At 37.3% G+C, this 17,157-nt stretch overlaps 1 protein-coding gene across 1 annotated transcript in view; it reads left to right on the forward strand.

Moving 5' to 3' along the window:
* Positions 1 to 16,740, forward strand: part of EMCN (endomucin) — a 108,348-nt gene extending 91,608 nt beyond the window's left edge. Inside the window, exon 12 of the mRNA XM_044224409.1 lies at positions 16,188 to 16,740. The gene's annotated coding sequence lies outside the window, so the exon portion shown is untranslated. The remainder of the gene's footprint in view (positions 1 to 16,187) is intronic.
* The last annotated feature ends 417 nt before the right edge of the window (positions 16,741 to 17,157 follow it).

Genomic DNA, 17,157 nt, shown 5'->3' on the forward strand with positions numbered 1-17,157 from the left:
TAAGTAAATAAAATCTTTAAAAAAAAGAAAAATAAGAAAAGGATTATTTTAGCCAAAACTTTGCCAGTATAATTCACTTTGGTCCCAACTACTAGCTGGTACCACCTTCAAAATAGCTACTAATGCAAAAATAATTTGTGTTAAGTTTTGGAAACCACCAGAATCAAAGATTAGAAATATATTAGTGATATGCATGTCCATGTATATATAGATATATCTCTATATATATGATACAGATATATATATATCTCCTCATTTATAGTGAAAATGTGCTGTTATTTTCTTCTGAGATTAATTCTTTTATGAAAAGGAGTGGTAAGGATAACAAAGCTAAAGGAATTCATTTGCTGTCACAAAGAACTTACACTAAGGCCAGACTTTCTATGCAAAAATGTGCAGCAAACTACATTATTTTTTTATCATTGATGCCAATAAATGAATAAATTGGTCCATAATGATTGTGGAACTGGAGACATTAGCTAATAGTATCTATATGTGGGAAGATGTATAAGGAACTAAATATTTAAAAGGAGAGTAAAAGAAAAATTATGTATATATTATTAAATAACTGATTAAAATTTTTTTTAAAACATAACATAAGGAAATTCAATGGAAAAGATAGGAATTCTATTACACCATGACTTAAAACATTCAAACAAAAAGAAATTATCATAAAAAAAATTATGAAACAAAAAAACAGGGGCGCCGGGTGGCTCAGTGGGTTTAGCCTCTGCCTTCAGCTCAGGTCATGATCTCAGTGTCCTGGAATTGAATCCCCCACTGGGCTCTCTGCTCAGCAGGGAACCTCTTTCCCCCTATCCCTCTGCCTGCCTCTGCCTATTTGTGATCTCTCTCTCTCTGTCAAATAAATAAAAATAAAATCTTTAAAAAAACAAAATGGGAAAATGTTTGCTATAAATATGAGGCCAGTTAACTAATATCCTAAATATACCATATACCAAAGACATTTATACAGATTAGGAAGTAGAAAAATGAGCAAAGGCCAAGAACAAGTAATTCATGGAGAAAGAAATAGAAATGGTTATATAAAATTATAAAAGAGTTACTATAATAATGAAAAAATGTGAATTAAGACCAAAAAATTATAACCTTCAATTTACTTAAATTTTTTTCCTTAATTTTTAAAAGTCATACTGGTGAAGCAAATAATATCATATTTGATATCATATGCTGCATTTGAAAGTATAAATTAATCTTTCTGAAGAACAGTATTTTCACTAAAGGACTTAAAATATTCACAGTTGTTGCCTAGTAAATTCACTTCTAGGAAATTTTCATAAGGACATTATTTGAAATGTGATTAAAGGTTAATATACAAAGAATAGGAGTGAACATTTAGAAAGAGTTTACATGTCTAATGGTATGGACAAGTAAATTACGCTTCTTCTAATCAAAGACATTATTTAAGTTAGCAAAAGTAATTCTCAAGACAGTTTTTTAATTACATGCAAACATGATTAAGGTATATGTTAAATGGGTGAGGGGACAATTTTAAAACTGAAGAAAGCATTTGATTGTTCCACAAGAGATTCTGTGCTATGGGAAGGGAGAGAACTAGAGTAACCTGCTTGTTCCCTCACCAGTAGGCTCTCTCTCTATTCTGTTTCAAGCCTCCTGACAGTTAAAGTAGAAAAGGGAGCTTCAGATCGAACAATGATGTGGACGGACCAGTGGCTTATGTGAAGGTCTCTTTCCACCAACCCTCAGCAATGTTACCCATTTGCACTTTTCTCAAAAATACAATCACTCCACTTCTGCCATTTCTCAATGGTACCACGATGACCTAAAAGCATCTTTATGAACTTTCAGAAGAGCTTAACATGTTTTCAACTATTTTTCTTACATTTTAAGACAAAATAGTAGGGGCTATAAAGAAAATATCATGAAAAAGACCTATTTTCTCATCCTAGTTATGACCCCAAACAAAATTATTTTTTAATATGTATTTCTTAATATGTTCAATTATCCAGCATATAGTACATCATTAGTTTTTGATGTAGTGCTCAATGATTCATTAGTTGCATATAACGCTCAGTGCTCATCTCAACACATGTCTAAACAGAATTCTTAATAATACTTTGTACCGGGCTTCACATCTGGGCTTCCCAAAAAGGTCTTACATTTAAGACCATTTTGCTTCTTTGCTTATAAAGTGTTGTCAGTGTTCAAGAATCCATTATGATACTTTATTATAAAAGTGATCATTTAGGGAGGAGGAGTCAAGATGGCGGAGAAGTCGCAGGTTGAGACTACTTCAGCTAGCAGATCAGCTAGATAGCTTATCTAAAAATTGCAAACACCTACAAATCCATCAGCAGATTGAAGAGAAGAAGAACAGCAATTCTAGAAACAGAAAATCAACCACTTTCTGAAAGGTAGGACTGATGGAGAAGTGAATCCAAAGCGATGGGAAGATAGACGGGGGGAGGGGCCGGCTCCCAGCAAGTGGCGGGGCAACGGAGCACAAAATCAGGACTTTTAAAAGTCTGTTCCACTGAGGGACATTGCTCCAGAGGCTAAACTGGGGTGAAGCCCACGCGGGGTCAGCATGGCCTCAGGTCCCGGGGGGTCACAGAAGGATCGAGGAAAATCCAGGAGGTGCAGAGAACCCCCCTCAAAATCAATAAGAATAGGTCCACACCCCATCACCTAATAGTAAAATTTAGAAGTCTTAGTGACAAAGAGAAAATCCTAAAAGCAGCCCGGGAAAAAAAGTCTGTAACATACAATGGTAAAAATATTAGATTGGCAGCAGACTTATCCACAAGACCTGGCAGGCCAGAAAGAGCTGGCATGATATTTTCAGAGCACTAAATGAGAAAAACATGCATCCAAGAATACTATATCCAGCTAGGCTATCGTTGAAAATAGAAGGAGAGATTAAAAGCTTCCAGGACAAACAAAAACTGAAAGAATTTGCAAACACCAAACCAGCTCTACAGGAAATATTGAAAGGGGTCCTCTAAGCAAGAGAGAGCCTACAAGTGGTAGATCAGAAAGGAACAGAGACAATATACAGTAACAGTCACCTTACAGGCAATACAATGGCACTAAATTCATATCTCTCAATAGTTACCCTGAATGTTAATGTGCTAAATGCCCCAATCAAAAGACACAGGATATCAGAATGGATAAAAAAACAAAACTCATCTATATGTTGCTTACAAGAAACTCATTTTAAACCCAAAGGCACCTCCAGATTTAAAGTGAGGGGGTGGAAATGAATTTACCATGTTAATGGACATCAGAAGAAAGCAGGAGTGGCAATCCTTATATCAGATCAATTAGATTTTAAGCCAAAGACTATAATAAGAGATGAGGAGGACACTATATCATACTCAAAGGATCTGTCCAACGAGAAGATCTAACAATTTTAAATATCTTTGCCCCCAACACGGGAGCAGCCTTCTATATAAACCAATTAATAACAAAATCAAAGAAACACATCAACAATAATACAATAATAGTAGGGGACTTTAACACTCCCCTCACTTAAATGGACAGATCATCCAAGCAAAAGATCAACAAGGAAATAAAGGCCTTAAATGACACACTGGACCAGATGGACATCACAGATATATTCAGAACATTTCATCCCAAAGCAACAGAATACACATTCTTCTCTAGTGCACATGGAACATTCTCCAGAATAGATCACATCCTCAGTCCTAAATCAGGTCTCAACCAGTATCAAAAGATTGGGATCATTCCCTGCATATTTTCAGACCACAATGCTCTGAAGCTAGAACTCAACCACAAGAGGAAATTTGGAAAGAACCCAAATACATGGAGACTAAACAACATCCTTCTAAAGAATGAATGGGTCAACCAGGAAATTAAAGAAGAATTGAAAAAATTCATGGAAACAAATGATAATGGAAATACAACGGTTCAGGACAAAGGCAGTCCTGAGAGGAAAATACATAGCAGTACAAGTCTTTCTCAAGATACAAGAAAGGTCTCAGGTACACAACCTAACCTTACACCTAAAGGAGCTGGAGAGAGAACAAGAAAGAAATCATAAACCCAGTAGGAGAAGAGAAATCATAAAGATCAGAGCAGAAATCAATGAAATAGAAACCAAAAAAAAACCAATAGAACAAATCAACGAAACTAGGAGCTGGTTCTTTGAAAGAATTAATAAGATTGATAAACCCCTGGCCAGACTTATCAAAAAGAAAAGAGAAAGGACCCAAATAAATAAAATCATGAATGAAAGAGGAGAGATCACAACTAACACCAAAGAAATACAGACAATTATAAGAACATACTATGAGCAATTCTATGCCAACAAATTTGACAATCTGGAAGAAATGGATGCATTCCTAGAAACATATATAACTACCACAACTAAACCAGGAAGAAATAGAAAGCATGAACAGACCCATAACCAGTAAGGAGATTGAAACAGTCATCAAAAATCTCCAAACAAACAAAAGCCCAGGGCCAGACAGCTTCCCGGGGGAGTTCTACCAAACATTTAAAGAAGAACTAATTCCTATTCTCCTGAAACTGTTCCAAAAAATAGAAATGGAATTTCCAAACTCATTTTATGAGGTCAGCATCACCTTGTTCCCAAAACCAGACAAGGATCCCATCAAAAACAGAGCTATAGACCAATATCCTTGATGAACACAGATGCGAAAATTCTTACCAAATACTAGCCAATAGGATTCAACAGTACATTAAAAGGATTATTCACCATGACCAAGTGGGATTTATTCCAGAGCTGCAAGTTTGGTTTATCCACAAATCAATCAATGTGATACAACACATCAATAAAAGAAAGAACAAGAACCATATGATACTCTCAATAGATGCTGAAAAAGCATTTGACAAAGTACAGCATCCCTTCCTGATCAAAACTCTTCAAAGTGTAGGGATAGAGGGCACATACCTCAATATTATCAAAGCCATTTATGAAAAACCCACCACAAATATCATTCTCAAGGGAGGAAAACTGAAAGCTTTTCCCCTAAGATCAGGAACACGGCAGGGATGTCCATTATCACCACTGCTATTCAACATACTACTAGAGGTCCTTGCCTCAGCAATCAGACAACAAAAGGAAATTAAAGGCATCCAAATCGGCAAAGAAGTCAAACTATCACTCTTCGCAGATGATATGATACTGTATGTGGAAAACCCAAAAGACTCCACTCCAAAACTGCTAGAACTTATACAGGAATTCAGTAAAGTGTCAGGATATAAGATCAATGCACAGAAATCAGTTGCATTTCTCTACACCAACAACAAGACAGAAGAAAGAAATTAAGGAGTCAATCCCATTTACAATTACACCCAAAACCATAAGATACCTAGGAATAAACCTAACCAAAGAGGCTAAGAATCTATACTCAGAAAACCATAAAGTACTCATGAAAGAAATTGAGGAAGACACAAAGAAATGGAAAAATGTTCCATGTTCCTGGATTGGAAGAACAAATATTGTGAAAATGTCTATGTTACCTAAAGCAATCTACACATTTAATGCAATTCCTATCAAAGTACCATCCATCTTTTTCAAAGAAATGGAACAAATAATCCTAAAATTTATATGGAACCAGAAAAGACCTAGAATAGCCAATGGAATATTGAAAAAGAAAGCCAAAGTTGGTGGCATCACAATTCCAGACTTCAAGCTCTATTACAGAGCTATCATCATCAAGACAGCATGGTACTGGCACAAAAACAGACACATAGATCAGTGGAACAGAATAGAGAGCCCAGAAATAGACCCTCAACTCTATGATCAACTAATCTTCAACAAAGCAGGAAAGAATGTCCAATGGAAAAAAGACAGCCTCTTCAATAAATGGTGTTGGGAAAATTGGACAGCCACATGCAGAAAAATGAAATTGGACCATTTCCTTAGACCACACATGAAAATAGACTCAAAATGGATGAAGGACCTCAATGTGAGAAAGGAATCCATCAAAATCCTTGAGGAGAACACAGGCAGCAACCTCTTCGACCTCAGCCGCAGCAACATCTTCCTAGGAACATCGCCAAAGGCAAGGGAAACAAGGGCAAAAATGAACTACTGGGATTTCATCAAGATCAAAAGCTTTTGCACAGCAAAGGAAAGAGTTAACAAAACCAAAAGACAACTGACAGAATGGGAGAAGATATTTGCAAATGACATATCAGATAAAGGACTAGTGTCCAAAATCTATAAAGAACTTAGCAAACTCAACACCCAAAGAACAAATAATCCAATCAAGAAATGGGCAGAGAACATGAACAGACATTTCTGCAAAGAAGACATCCAGATGGCCAACAGACACATGAAAAAGTGCTCCATATCACTTGGCATCAGGGAAATACAAATCAAAACCACAATGAGATACCACCTGACACCAGTCAGAATGGCTAAAATTAACAAGTCAGGAAATGACAGATGCTGGCGAGGATGCGGAGAAAGGGGAACCCTCCTACACTGTTGGTGGGAATGCAAGCTGGTGCAACCACTCTGGAAAACAGCATGGAAGTTCCTCAAAATGTTGAAAATAGAACTACCCTATGGCCCAGCAATTGCACTACTGGGTATTTACCCTAAAGATACAAATGTAGTGATCCAAAGGGGCACGTGCACCCAAATGTTTATAGTAGCAATGTCCACCATAGCCAAACTATGGAAAGAATCTAGATGTCCATCAACAGATGAATGGATAAAGAAGAGGTGGTGTATATACACAATGGAATACTATGCAGCCATCAAAAGAAATGAAATCTTGCCATTTGCGACAACGTGGATGGAACTAGAGGGTATCAGGCTTAGTGAAATAAGTCAAGCAGAGAAAGACAACTATCATTATAATCTCCCTGATATGAGGAAGTGGTGATCAACATGGTGGGTAGGAGAAGAATAAATGAAACAAGATGGGATTGGGAGGGAGACAAACCATAAGTGACTCTTAATCTCACAAAACAAACTGAGGGTTGCTGGGGTGGGGGGTTGGAAGAAGGGGGGTGGAGTTATGGACATTGGGGAGGGTATGTGCTATGGTGAGTGCTGTGAAGTATGTAAACCTGACGATTCACAGACCTGTACCCCTGGATACAAATATATATTTATTAAAAAATAAAAAATTTTACAAAAGTAATCATTTATTCTTTTTTTAAATTATTTTTATTAACATATAATGCATTATTTGCCCTAGGGTACAAGTCTATGAATCATCAGACTTACACATTTCACAGCACTCACCATAGCCCATACCCTCCCCAACATCCATAACCCAGCCACCCTATCCCTCCCACACAGCTGCTCCGCAACCCTCAGTTTGTTTTGTGAGATTAAGAGTCACTTATGGTTTGTCTCCATCCCAATCCCATTTTGTTTCATTTTTTCCTTCCCTATCTCCCACAGCCCTACCCTCTCTCAAATTCCTCATGTTGAGCACCTTTTCATGTGTGTGTTGGCCATCTGGATGTCTTCTTTGCAGAAATGTCTGTTCATGTCTTCTGCCCATTTCTTGATTGGATTATTTGTTCTTTGGGTGTTGAGTTTGAAAAGTTCTTTATAGATTTTGGGTACTAACCCTTTATCTGATAAGTCATTTGTGAATATCTCCTCCCATTCTGTCAGTTGTCATTCGGTTTTGTTGACTGTTTCCTTTGCTGTGCAAAAACTTTTGATCTTGATGAAGTCCCAATAGTTCATTTTTGCCCTTGCTTCCCTTGCCTTTGGCGATGTTTTTAGGAAGAAGTTGTTGTGGCTGAGGTCGAAGAGGTTGCTGCCTGTGTTCTCCTCAAGGATTTTGATAGATTCCTTTCTCACATTGAGGTCCTTCATCCATTTTGAGTCTATTTTTGTGTTTGGTATAAAGAAATGATCCAAGTTCATTTTTCTGCATGTAGCTGTCCAATTTTCCCAACACCATTTGTTGAACAGACTGTCTTTTTTCCATTGGACTTTCTTTCCTGCTTTGTCAAAGATTAGTTGACCATAGAGTTGAGGGTCTATTTCTGGGCTCTCTATTCTGTTCCATTGATCTATGTGTCTGTTTTTGTGCCAGTAGCATACTGTCTTGTTGTTTGTAGCTTTCTAATAAAGCTTGAAGTCTGGAATTGTGATGCCACCAATTTTGGCTTTCTTATTCTACATTCCTCTGGCTATTCGAGGTCTTTTCTGGTTCCATATAAATTTTAGGATTATTTGTTCCATTTCTTTGAATAAAATTGATGTTATTTTGATAGGGGTTTCATTAAATGTATAGATTGCTTTAGATAGCATAGATGTTTTCACAATATTTGTTCTTCCAATTTATAGGCATGGAACGTTTGTCCATTTCTTTGTGTCTTCCTTAATTTCTTTCATGAGTACTGTAACTAGTTTTCTAGTTACAGGTTCTTTGACTCTTTGGTTACATTTTTCCTAGGTATCTTGTGGTTTTGGGTGCAGTTGTAAGTGGGATCAACTCCTTAATTTCTCTTTCTTTTGCTTTATTGTTGGTGTATAGAAATGCACCTGATTTCTGTGCATTGATTTTATATCCTGACACTTTACTGAATTCCTTTACAAGTTCTAGCAGTTTTGGAGTGGAGTCTTTTGGGTCTTCCACATAAAGTATCATATCATCTGGAAAGAGTGGGAGTTTGACTTCTTTGCTGATTCAGATGCCTTTAATTTCTTTTAGTTGTCTGATTGCTGAGGCTTGGGCTTCTAGTACTATGCTGAATAGCAGTGGTGATAATGGACACCCCTGCCATGTTCCTGATCTTAGCAGAAAAGCTCTCAGTATTTCCCCATTGAGAATGATGCTCGCTGTGGGTTTTTCATAAATGGCTTTGATGATATTGAGGAGTTACCCTCTATCCCTACACTTTGAAGAGCTTTGATCAAGAAAGGATGCTGTACTTTGTCAAATGCTTTTTCAGCATCTACTGAGAGTAACATATGGTTCTTGTTCTTTCTTTTGTTAATGTATTGTGTCACATTGATTGATTTGTGGATGTTGAACCAAACTTGCAGCCCTGGAATAAATCCCACTTAGTCATGAATAATCCTTTTAAAGTACTGTTGGATCCTATTGACTATTATTTTGGTGAGAATTTTCGCATATGTGTTCATCAAGGATACTGGTCTGTAATTCTCCTTTTTGATGGGGTCTTTGTCTGGTTTTGGGATCAAGGTAATGCTGCCCCATAAAATGAGTCTGGAAGTTTTCCTTCCATTTCTATTTTTTGGAACACTTTCAGAAGAATAGGTATTAATTCTTTAAATGTTTGGTAGAATTCCCCTGGGAAGCCATCTGGCCCTTGGCTCTTTTTTTTTGGGAGATTTTTGATGACTTCTTCAATATCCTTATGGGTTATGAATCTATTCAAGTTTTCTGTTTCTTCCTGGTTCAGTTTTGGTAGTTTATATGTCTAGAAATGCATCCATTTCTTCCAGATTGTCAAATTTGCTGGTATATAGTTGCTCATAATATGTTCTTATAATTGTTTTTCTTTGGTGTTGGTTGTGATCTCTCCTCTTTCATTCATGATTTTATTAATTTGGATTCGTTCTCTTTTCTCTTTGATAAGTCTGGCCAGGGGTTTATCAATCTTATTAATTCTTTCAAAGAACCATCTCCTAGTTTTCTTGATTTGTTCTACTGTTTTTCTGTTTCTAATTCATTGATTTCTGTTCTGATCTTTAAGATTTCTCTTCTCCTGCTAGGTTTAGGCTTTCTTTGCTGTTCTTTCTCCAGCTCGTTTAGGTGTAGGGTTAGGTTCTGTACTGGAGACCTTTCTTGTTTCTTGAGAAAGGCTTGTACCACTAGATACTTTCCTCTCAGGACCACCTTCGCTGTGTCCCAAAGATTTTGAACAGTTGTGTTTTCATTTTCATTTGTTTCCATGAATTTTTTCAATTCTTCTTTAATTTCCTGGTTGACCCAGTCATTCTTTAGTAGGATGCTCTTTAGTCTCCATGTATTTAGTTCTTTCGAATTTTCCTCTTGTGACTGAGTTCTAGCTTCAGAGTATTGTGGTCTGAAAATATGCAGGGAATGATCCTAATCTTTTGGTATTGCTTGAGACATGATTTGTGACCCAGGATGTGATCTATTCTGAAGAATGTTCTATGTGTACTAGAGAAGAATGTATATACTCTTGCTTTGGGACGAAATGTTCTGAATATATCTGTGATGTCCATCTGGTCCAGTGTGTCATTTAAAGCCTTTATTTCCTTGTTGATCCTTTGCTTAGATGATCTGTTCATTTCAGGGAGAGGGGTGTTAAAGTTTCATACTATTACTGTATTATTGTCAATGTGTTTCTTTGATTTTGTTATTAATTGGTTTATATAATTGGCTACTCCCATGTCAGGGCATTGGCATTTAAAATTGTTAGATATTCTTGTTGGACAAACCCTTTAAGTATGACATAGTGTCTTTTTTTCATTTCTTCTTATACTCTTCAGCTTGAAATCTAATTTATCTGACATGAGGATTGCCACCCCAGCTTTCTTCTGATGTCCATTGGCATGGTAAATTGTTTTCCAACCCTCACTTTAAATCTGGAAGTTTCTTTTGGTTTAAAATGAGTTTCTTGTAGGCAGCATATCGATGGGTCTTGGTTTTTTGTTTTTTGTTTGTTTGTTTGTTTTTTATCTATTCTGATATCCTGTGTCTTTTGATTGGGGCATTTAGCCCATTTACATTCAGGGTAATTATTGAAAGATATGAATTTAGTGTCATTGTATTGCCTGTAAGGAGACTATTACTGTATATTGTCTCTGTTCCCTTCTGGTCTATTGTTTTTAGGCTCTCTCTTTGCTTAGAGGACTCCTTTCAATATTTCCTGTAGGATTGGTTTGGTGTTTGCAAATTCTTCTAATTTTTGTTTGTCCTGGAAACTTTTTATCTCTCTTTCTATTTTCAATGATAGCCTAGCTGGATTTAGTATTCTTGGCTACATATTTTTTTCTTTAGTGCTCTGAATATATCATGCCAGTCCTTTCTGGCCTGCCAGGTCCCTGTGGATAAGTCTTCTGTCAATCTAATATTGTATTAGTAACCATTGGGTATTATAGACCTCTTGTCATGAGCTACTTTCAGGATTTTCTCTTTGTCACTAAGACTTATAAGTTTTACTATTAGATGATGGGGTGTGGACCTATTTTTATCGATTTTGAGGGGGCTCCCTGTGCCTCCTGGATCAAAATAATAGGGAAATTCTCTATTATAATTTCCTCCAATATATCTTCTGCCCCTCTTTCTCTCTCTTTTTCTAAGATCCCAATTATTCTAATATTGTTTTATTTTATGATATCACTCATCTCTCAAATTCTCCCCTCGTGGTCCAGTAGTTATTTGTCTCTCTTTTGCTCAGCTTCTTTATTCTCCATCATTTGGTCTTCTGTATCACTAATTCTCTCTTCTGCCTCATTTAACCTAACAGTAAGAGCCTCCATTCTTTATTGCATCTCATTAATAGCTTTTTAAATTTCAACTTGGTTGGATTTTAGTTCTTTTATTTATCCATGAAAGGGTTTCTCTAATATCTTCCGTGCCTTTTTCAAGCCCAGCTATCACCTTGAGGAATCATCATCTGAGCTCTAGTTCTGACATATTACTAATGTCCATATTGATTAGGTCCCTAGCCCTTGGTATGGCCTCTTGTTCTTTTTTGTGTGTGTGGTGAGTTTTTCCACCTTGTCATTTTATCCAGATAATAATATATGAATGAGAGAGCAAAATACTAAATGGGTGGCAAAGACCCCAGAAAACCAAATCAGAAGGGACGTGAAACTGGAGGAAAAGGAAAGATGAATAGAACAGAGCCACCCACTTGATTCTGGGTGCATTCTGGTCTCTTAGAAGAAACTACCTCTCAAAATTTTAAAGAAAGGAAAACCTGCATATGTACAAAAATAAGGATAAACACAATGAAGGGATGGAATATGCCTGTAAAGATGAAAATTTATAAAAGATTCTAAAAAAAGAATTGATAAGTTGGTTGGGAAAAGGGAAAAAAAAGAGGAGATCAGGCTGGAGCTATATTTAAGGTATATTTTGATCTAGTAAAAGAAATTATGTCCCAAAATTTTAAAGGCAAAAACCCTACATGTATACAAAAAATAAGGTTAAATACAATGAAGGAGTAAAGCATAACTATAACAATGAATATTTTAAAAGGTATTGATAAGATAAAATAGTTTAAAAATGTTAAAAAGGAAACAGGAAAAGTTAAAAATAGAATAAGAAAAAAATAAAATTAAAAAAATTATCTTTGCAAGACTAAAGGATCATGGGGGTAAAGCCATGAATTCTATGTCTTGCTTTCCCCTAGCTCTGGAATTCTGCAGTTTCTGTTGATCGATAAACTTGGTCTTAGCTAGAGGTTCTTGCTGATCTTCTGGGGGAGGGACCTATTGAGGTGATTGTCTTTGCCTGAGGTGGAACTGCACTGTACTTGCCAGAGGCCAGGCTAAGTAATCTGCTCTGGTTCACCCTTGGGAGATTTTGTTCCCTGAATGCTTTCCGTAGAGCTTTGGAGGACAGTAATGAAAATGGAAGGCTCCCAGTCTCTGGCCCCAGAGGAGCTGAGAGCTGGAGGCCCCACTCCTCAGTACACCCTCAGAAAAAAACAATCCCTCCCATCTCCCTGGTCTCCAGCTGCACTCTGTGCTCACCCAGCCTGTGACGGAGCATTTCTATCTCTGGTGTGCAGCCCCATTTGGAGTCTCCAAACCCAACAGATTCCTGCTGCGCACTTCTGTGCCACTCCTCCCAGAGGAGGAAGGAGGGGGTATCTCCAGATCTGCCACTTGTGGGGTCCCTGCTCAAAGAGTAGTGGCCCAACTGTGCCTTGGATCATGGTTTAAGGTAACTTCGATCTAAGAGCCCTGCACCTCAGCTCCGTCTCTGTAGCCAGCTTCCCTGCTCCGATACCTGGCAGTTCTACTACAGTCAGCCACTCCCAATCTTTCTGTGTCCCCATGGGTCCTGAGACCACACTGTCCCCATGATGGCTTCACACTTTCTTAGCTTCTGGAGCAATGTTTTTCAGTGGAGCAGACTTCTAAAAGTTCTGATTTTGTGCTTTGCTATTCCGCCACTTGCTGGCAGCTGACCCCTCCCCGCCATGGTCTATTTTCTTCTATTGTCTTCAGATTCACTTCTCCACATGTCCTACCTTCCTGAAACTGATTTATTTTCTGTCCCTAGAATTGCTGCTCTTCTTCTCTTCTATCTCCTGTTGAGTTTGTAGATGTTCAGAATGGTTAGATAACTATCTAGCTGAACTCCTGGGACCCAATGCTATTTCAGTTTCCTACTCTGCCATCTTGCTTCCTCCTGAGTGTGATCATTTTTTCCTTATAAGCATCATAAATTTATAAGATTTTAGGGTTGTGAGACATTTAGTGACCATAAAGTCATGCATTATTATTACTGAAGACAGCACACTAAATTTAGAGAGATTATAACTTTAGAATAGAAGCAAATACTGATTACTGGTACATTCAAATTGAAACTTCTAACTGAGGAAAAAAAATCATTAATGTAGCAAAATCCAAGTCTTGAAAAAAGATTATCAATGTGAAGAGTATTCTAATGAAATGAAAATATCAATTTGTTCCCATATTACTTGCTGATCCTTGAAAAATATAATCAATAGTATTAATCAAGAGCATTATCCTATTCACATAAATCCCGGTGTTTACCTAGTTGGTCTGTGCTGCAAACTCTTGACTGCACCTGAAAACTCACCTACAGAAGAGTCTGGGTCAGTTGAACAAAAAGTGACAGAGATCCTGCTCTTTGCCAAGTATGAGACCAGGTACATGGCATGTTGCCATGAAGAGAAGAGAAATACACATAAGGAAGATAATTTTACTTTAATATGGTAAATAATAAGAGAGTGGTATGTAAAGTTAGACATAAGTACCTTGAACTTAATGGCTAATTGCTTAGAAAGATGGCATTTGAGCTGAGACTTTTAGGATAAGCAACTATAGGTATATGAAAGAAATTAGAAATAACTGGTTGTCCTAGGGCTATGCTATGCACATCTGCTGCTAGGTCAATGAGCTGTTGATACTGTTCTACGGTTAGATTAATTATAGAAACTGAGTATGAGTCTTTAAAAATTATTATAGCAATTTGATATCATTGCAACATTCTATTCATGTTATTATATTTTTTAGTATCATTTTGCTGCTGATTAGAAATTGAAAAAAAAATATATCCGGTCCTAATCATTCATAGTTTGAGATGCACTGGCCTAGAGGATATAGTTCAATATCAGAAATATTGGAGAACAGGACTGAAGCAGTAGAGGACACCAGATAGTGGGAGGTCTTGTTTTCCACAGTAAATGGGCAAGGACTGCAGAAAGCAAAAATAAAATATGTTTTCTACACAGAATAAAATGAGGTTCTTTCTTTCTTCATTAACACCATGTAGATATTTAATCATTTTGGTAGACCCCCTAATCCTGCAAACTTGGATGTAAAATATCCAGGAAATCAGTTCCAAATTTTAGAGGGGTGTTCTGTTCTGCAGTCATGCCTATGATCACTGTGTTTCTTCTAGAGCTATGCCATGCTCTAACATAAACTGGACCATCTGTCTACTGCAGATACTCTGGGAGGATATCAGAAATACTCTGTTTTATGATCTTTTCCATAGACTAAAGCTTGACATGGATCCTGTGGCCACTCACTGCTCTCCAAACCACTCTCCACCATGGCAGCCAGGGTTTCGTTTTCCTCCACGTGAGGCAGAAGTATGACTAACCATCCCTACCAAAGTACCTGCAGTCACCAACCATGCTATGAAGGAGCAGGGTGCAGGTTTTTACCCCTGGTACCAGGGCCTACCCCATCCAGATTCTTGGGAACTGCCAGTCCTGCCATCAACAACATGACAACATCTAACATTTGCCAGGTCAGACCACTTACCCTTTTCCACTTAGGCACAAAAGTCTCCATCTCCTGCTCCTTGTGGGACCAACAGAGAAAGTTGTTTCTGCACTGCAAAGAAGCAAACCCCAAAGTCATAAAGAAAGCTCTGGCTCTCCTTCTCTCCTTGTGAAGAAGAAGTAGAGAGTTGTCTGTTCATGCTTCCCCCTGATAGCATCCAGCAGCAAAGCTTAAAAGTTGCTAATAAGTATCTCCATTTTTCACATTGTCACCCCAAGGAACAAACCTTGAACTGTGTCCCATTAATGATAGGGTAGAGTCAAGGACTTCAATCAGAAGAGGAATATGATGAGATTTGTGCTGAAGACACATCACCAAGTGTTTAATAAAGATTAATTCAAGAGGAATAATACTGGAAGCAGAGAAGTTAAAAAAAACTGCTGCAATATTGATTGCCTAAGTAAAGCTCAAGGGTTTCACCAGTTCTGCAGGTATAGTAGGGATGAAGATGAAGAGGCAGAATGGAATAGAGAAAGAGGTCATGATTGATTGAATGTGGACACTGGAGAATGAGGAAGATTAGGAATATAGATATATCCACATTTCCAACATGAGTGCCTGGGTGGACCATGGAAGTTACAGCAAAGATTAGAATTTTGAGAGGGAACAGGTTTGGCAGGCAGTACACATGTTCCAAGACCCCCAGTGGATGCCTGAAACCATGGATAGTAGTAAACCCTGTACAAACTATGTTTTTTCCTGTACATACACACCTACGATAGGGTTTAATTTACAAATAAGGCACAGGAAGAGATTAACAACAATAACTAATACTAAAATACGAGTTTTAAAAATAAACTGTAATAAAAGTTACGTGAATGCAGTTTTTCTCTCTCTCCAAATATCTTATTATACTGTACTCACCCTTCTTATGATGATGTGAGATGACAAAATGTCTGCTTGATGACATGAAGGTGACTGACACAGGTGTTGTGACGTAGCCTCAAGCTACTATTGACCTTCTGAACAATAGAAGAGAAGGAGGATTAGCTGCTTCCAGACTGAGTTTGACTGCAAGTAGGTGAAATCATGAGAAACAAAGCCATGGATTGGGATGGGGGTGAGGTTACTGTAGTGAGTTTTGTTGACATGTTAAGTTTGGAAGTGCTTGTGAGATAGTCAAGTGATTCCACTGGGTGGAAAAAATTCAGCAAGTTATTAACACTTCTTAACAAGAAATGGCCCCTCCAGCATCTCTACTTCCTCCCTTTCTTGGAATCTAAACTTTCTTTTTCCACCCCCACAGGCTTAATCTTCAGCTTCTATGCTCCAGGGATAAGAAGGGATATTCAATTTGTGGACTCAATCCTGACTTCCATTCCTGCTCTCCAGTCTGTGCCAGTCACCTGTCCCAATAAAGTGATGTCCAGATGACATGCAATAATTTTAAGGAATCACAAAGAAGCCTGGGCCTCTCCCATCATTTGAGAAGTGAAAAAGCACATTCTTACATTTTACAGGAATATTCTTAGGAGATCGAGTTTTAGGAAGGACATTTCTGAGCAGTTATCCTGACAGCCTAGGCAGGTAGGTTCATGATGGCATGACCTTCGAGTTTAAAGTTGCCAGAGCCAACAGTTCTTATCCATGGAGACTTTCCTATTTTCTTGGTGTTCTTATATTACCTGACGTTTGTATTTATTGTTTTGTACTATGTTAATGCAGGGACAATTTGCAAGTGTATTATTAAATATTAGGTAGAAATCATGCCATGCCACTTTGTACATAAAGATACTTTATTTGTATTTTCATGTGTTACTTTTAATAAATATTTACTATATTCAACTCACTAAAAATAACATACTGTGACTGTGAAAATATCAATGCTATTGTCTTCCCATAATTATGAATATTTGGGGGCTGATTATTTGAATATGAGAATTCACTAATGAAAGGCATCTATAATAAGTGAGAAAGGAGCAAAGGATTCACAAATCAGACTCCATGAAAGAGAAGTCAGTTTGCCATTTATTTGGTCTTTCTATTTGTAATTCACACTGTAACAGGGATGTAAGGGGCATTTATGACACTCTGTACTGCATTCATTAAGATGATAACAGGATTGAGATTTTTCATAATCAATTTGGTTGACAGTATGTGCATTTTTTTTCTTTAATTTTTTTAGGAATGTAATGATTTGTTCTAGCAGTCACCATCAAATCCCCAGTTTGTAGAAACCAACACTTCATAAATATATAATTATGGTATTATTTTTC

Source organism: Neovison vison, chromosome 11 (assembly GCF_020171115.1).
Source record: "Neovison vison isolate M4711 chromosome 11, ASM_NN_V1, whole genome shotgun sequence".
Lineage (NCBI taxonomy): Eukaryota > Metazoa > Chordata > Mammalia > Carnivora > Mustelidae > Neogale > Neogale vison.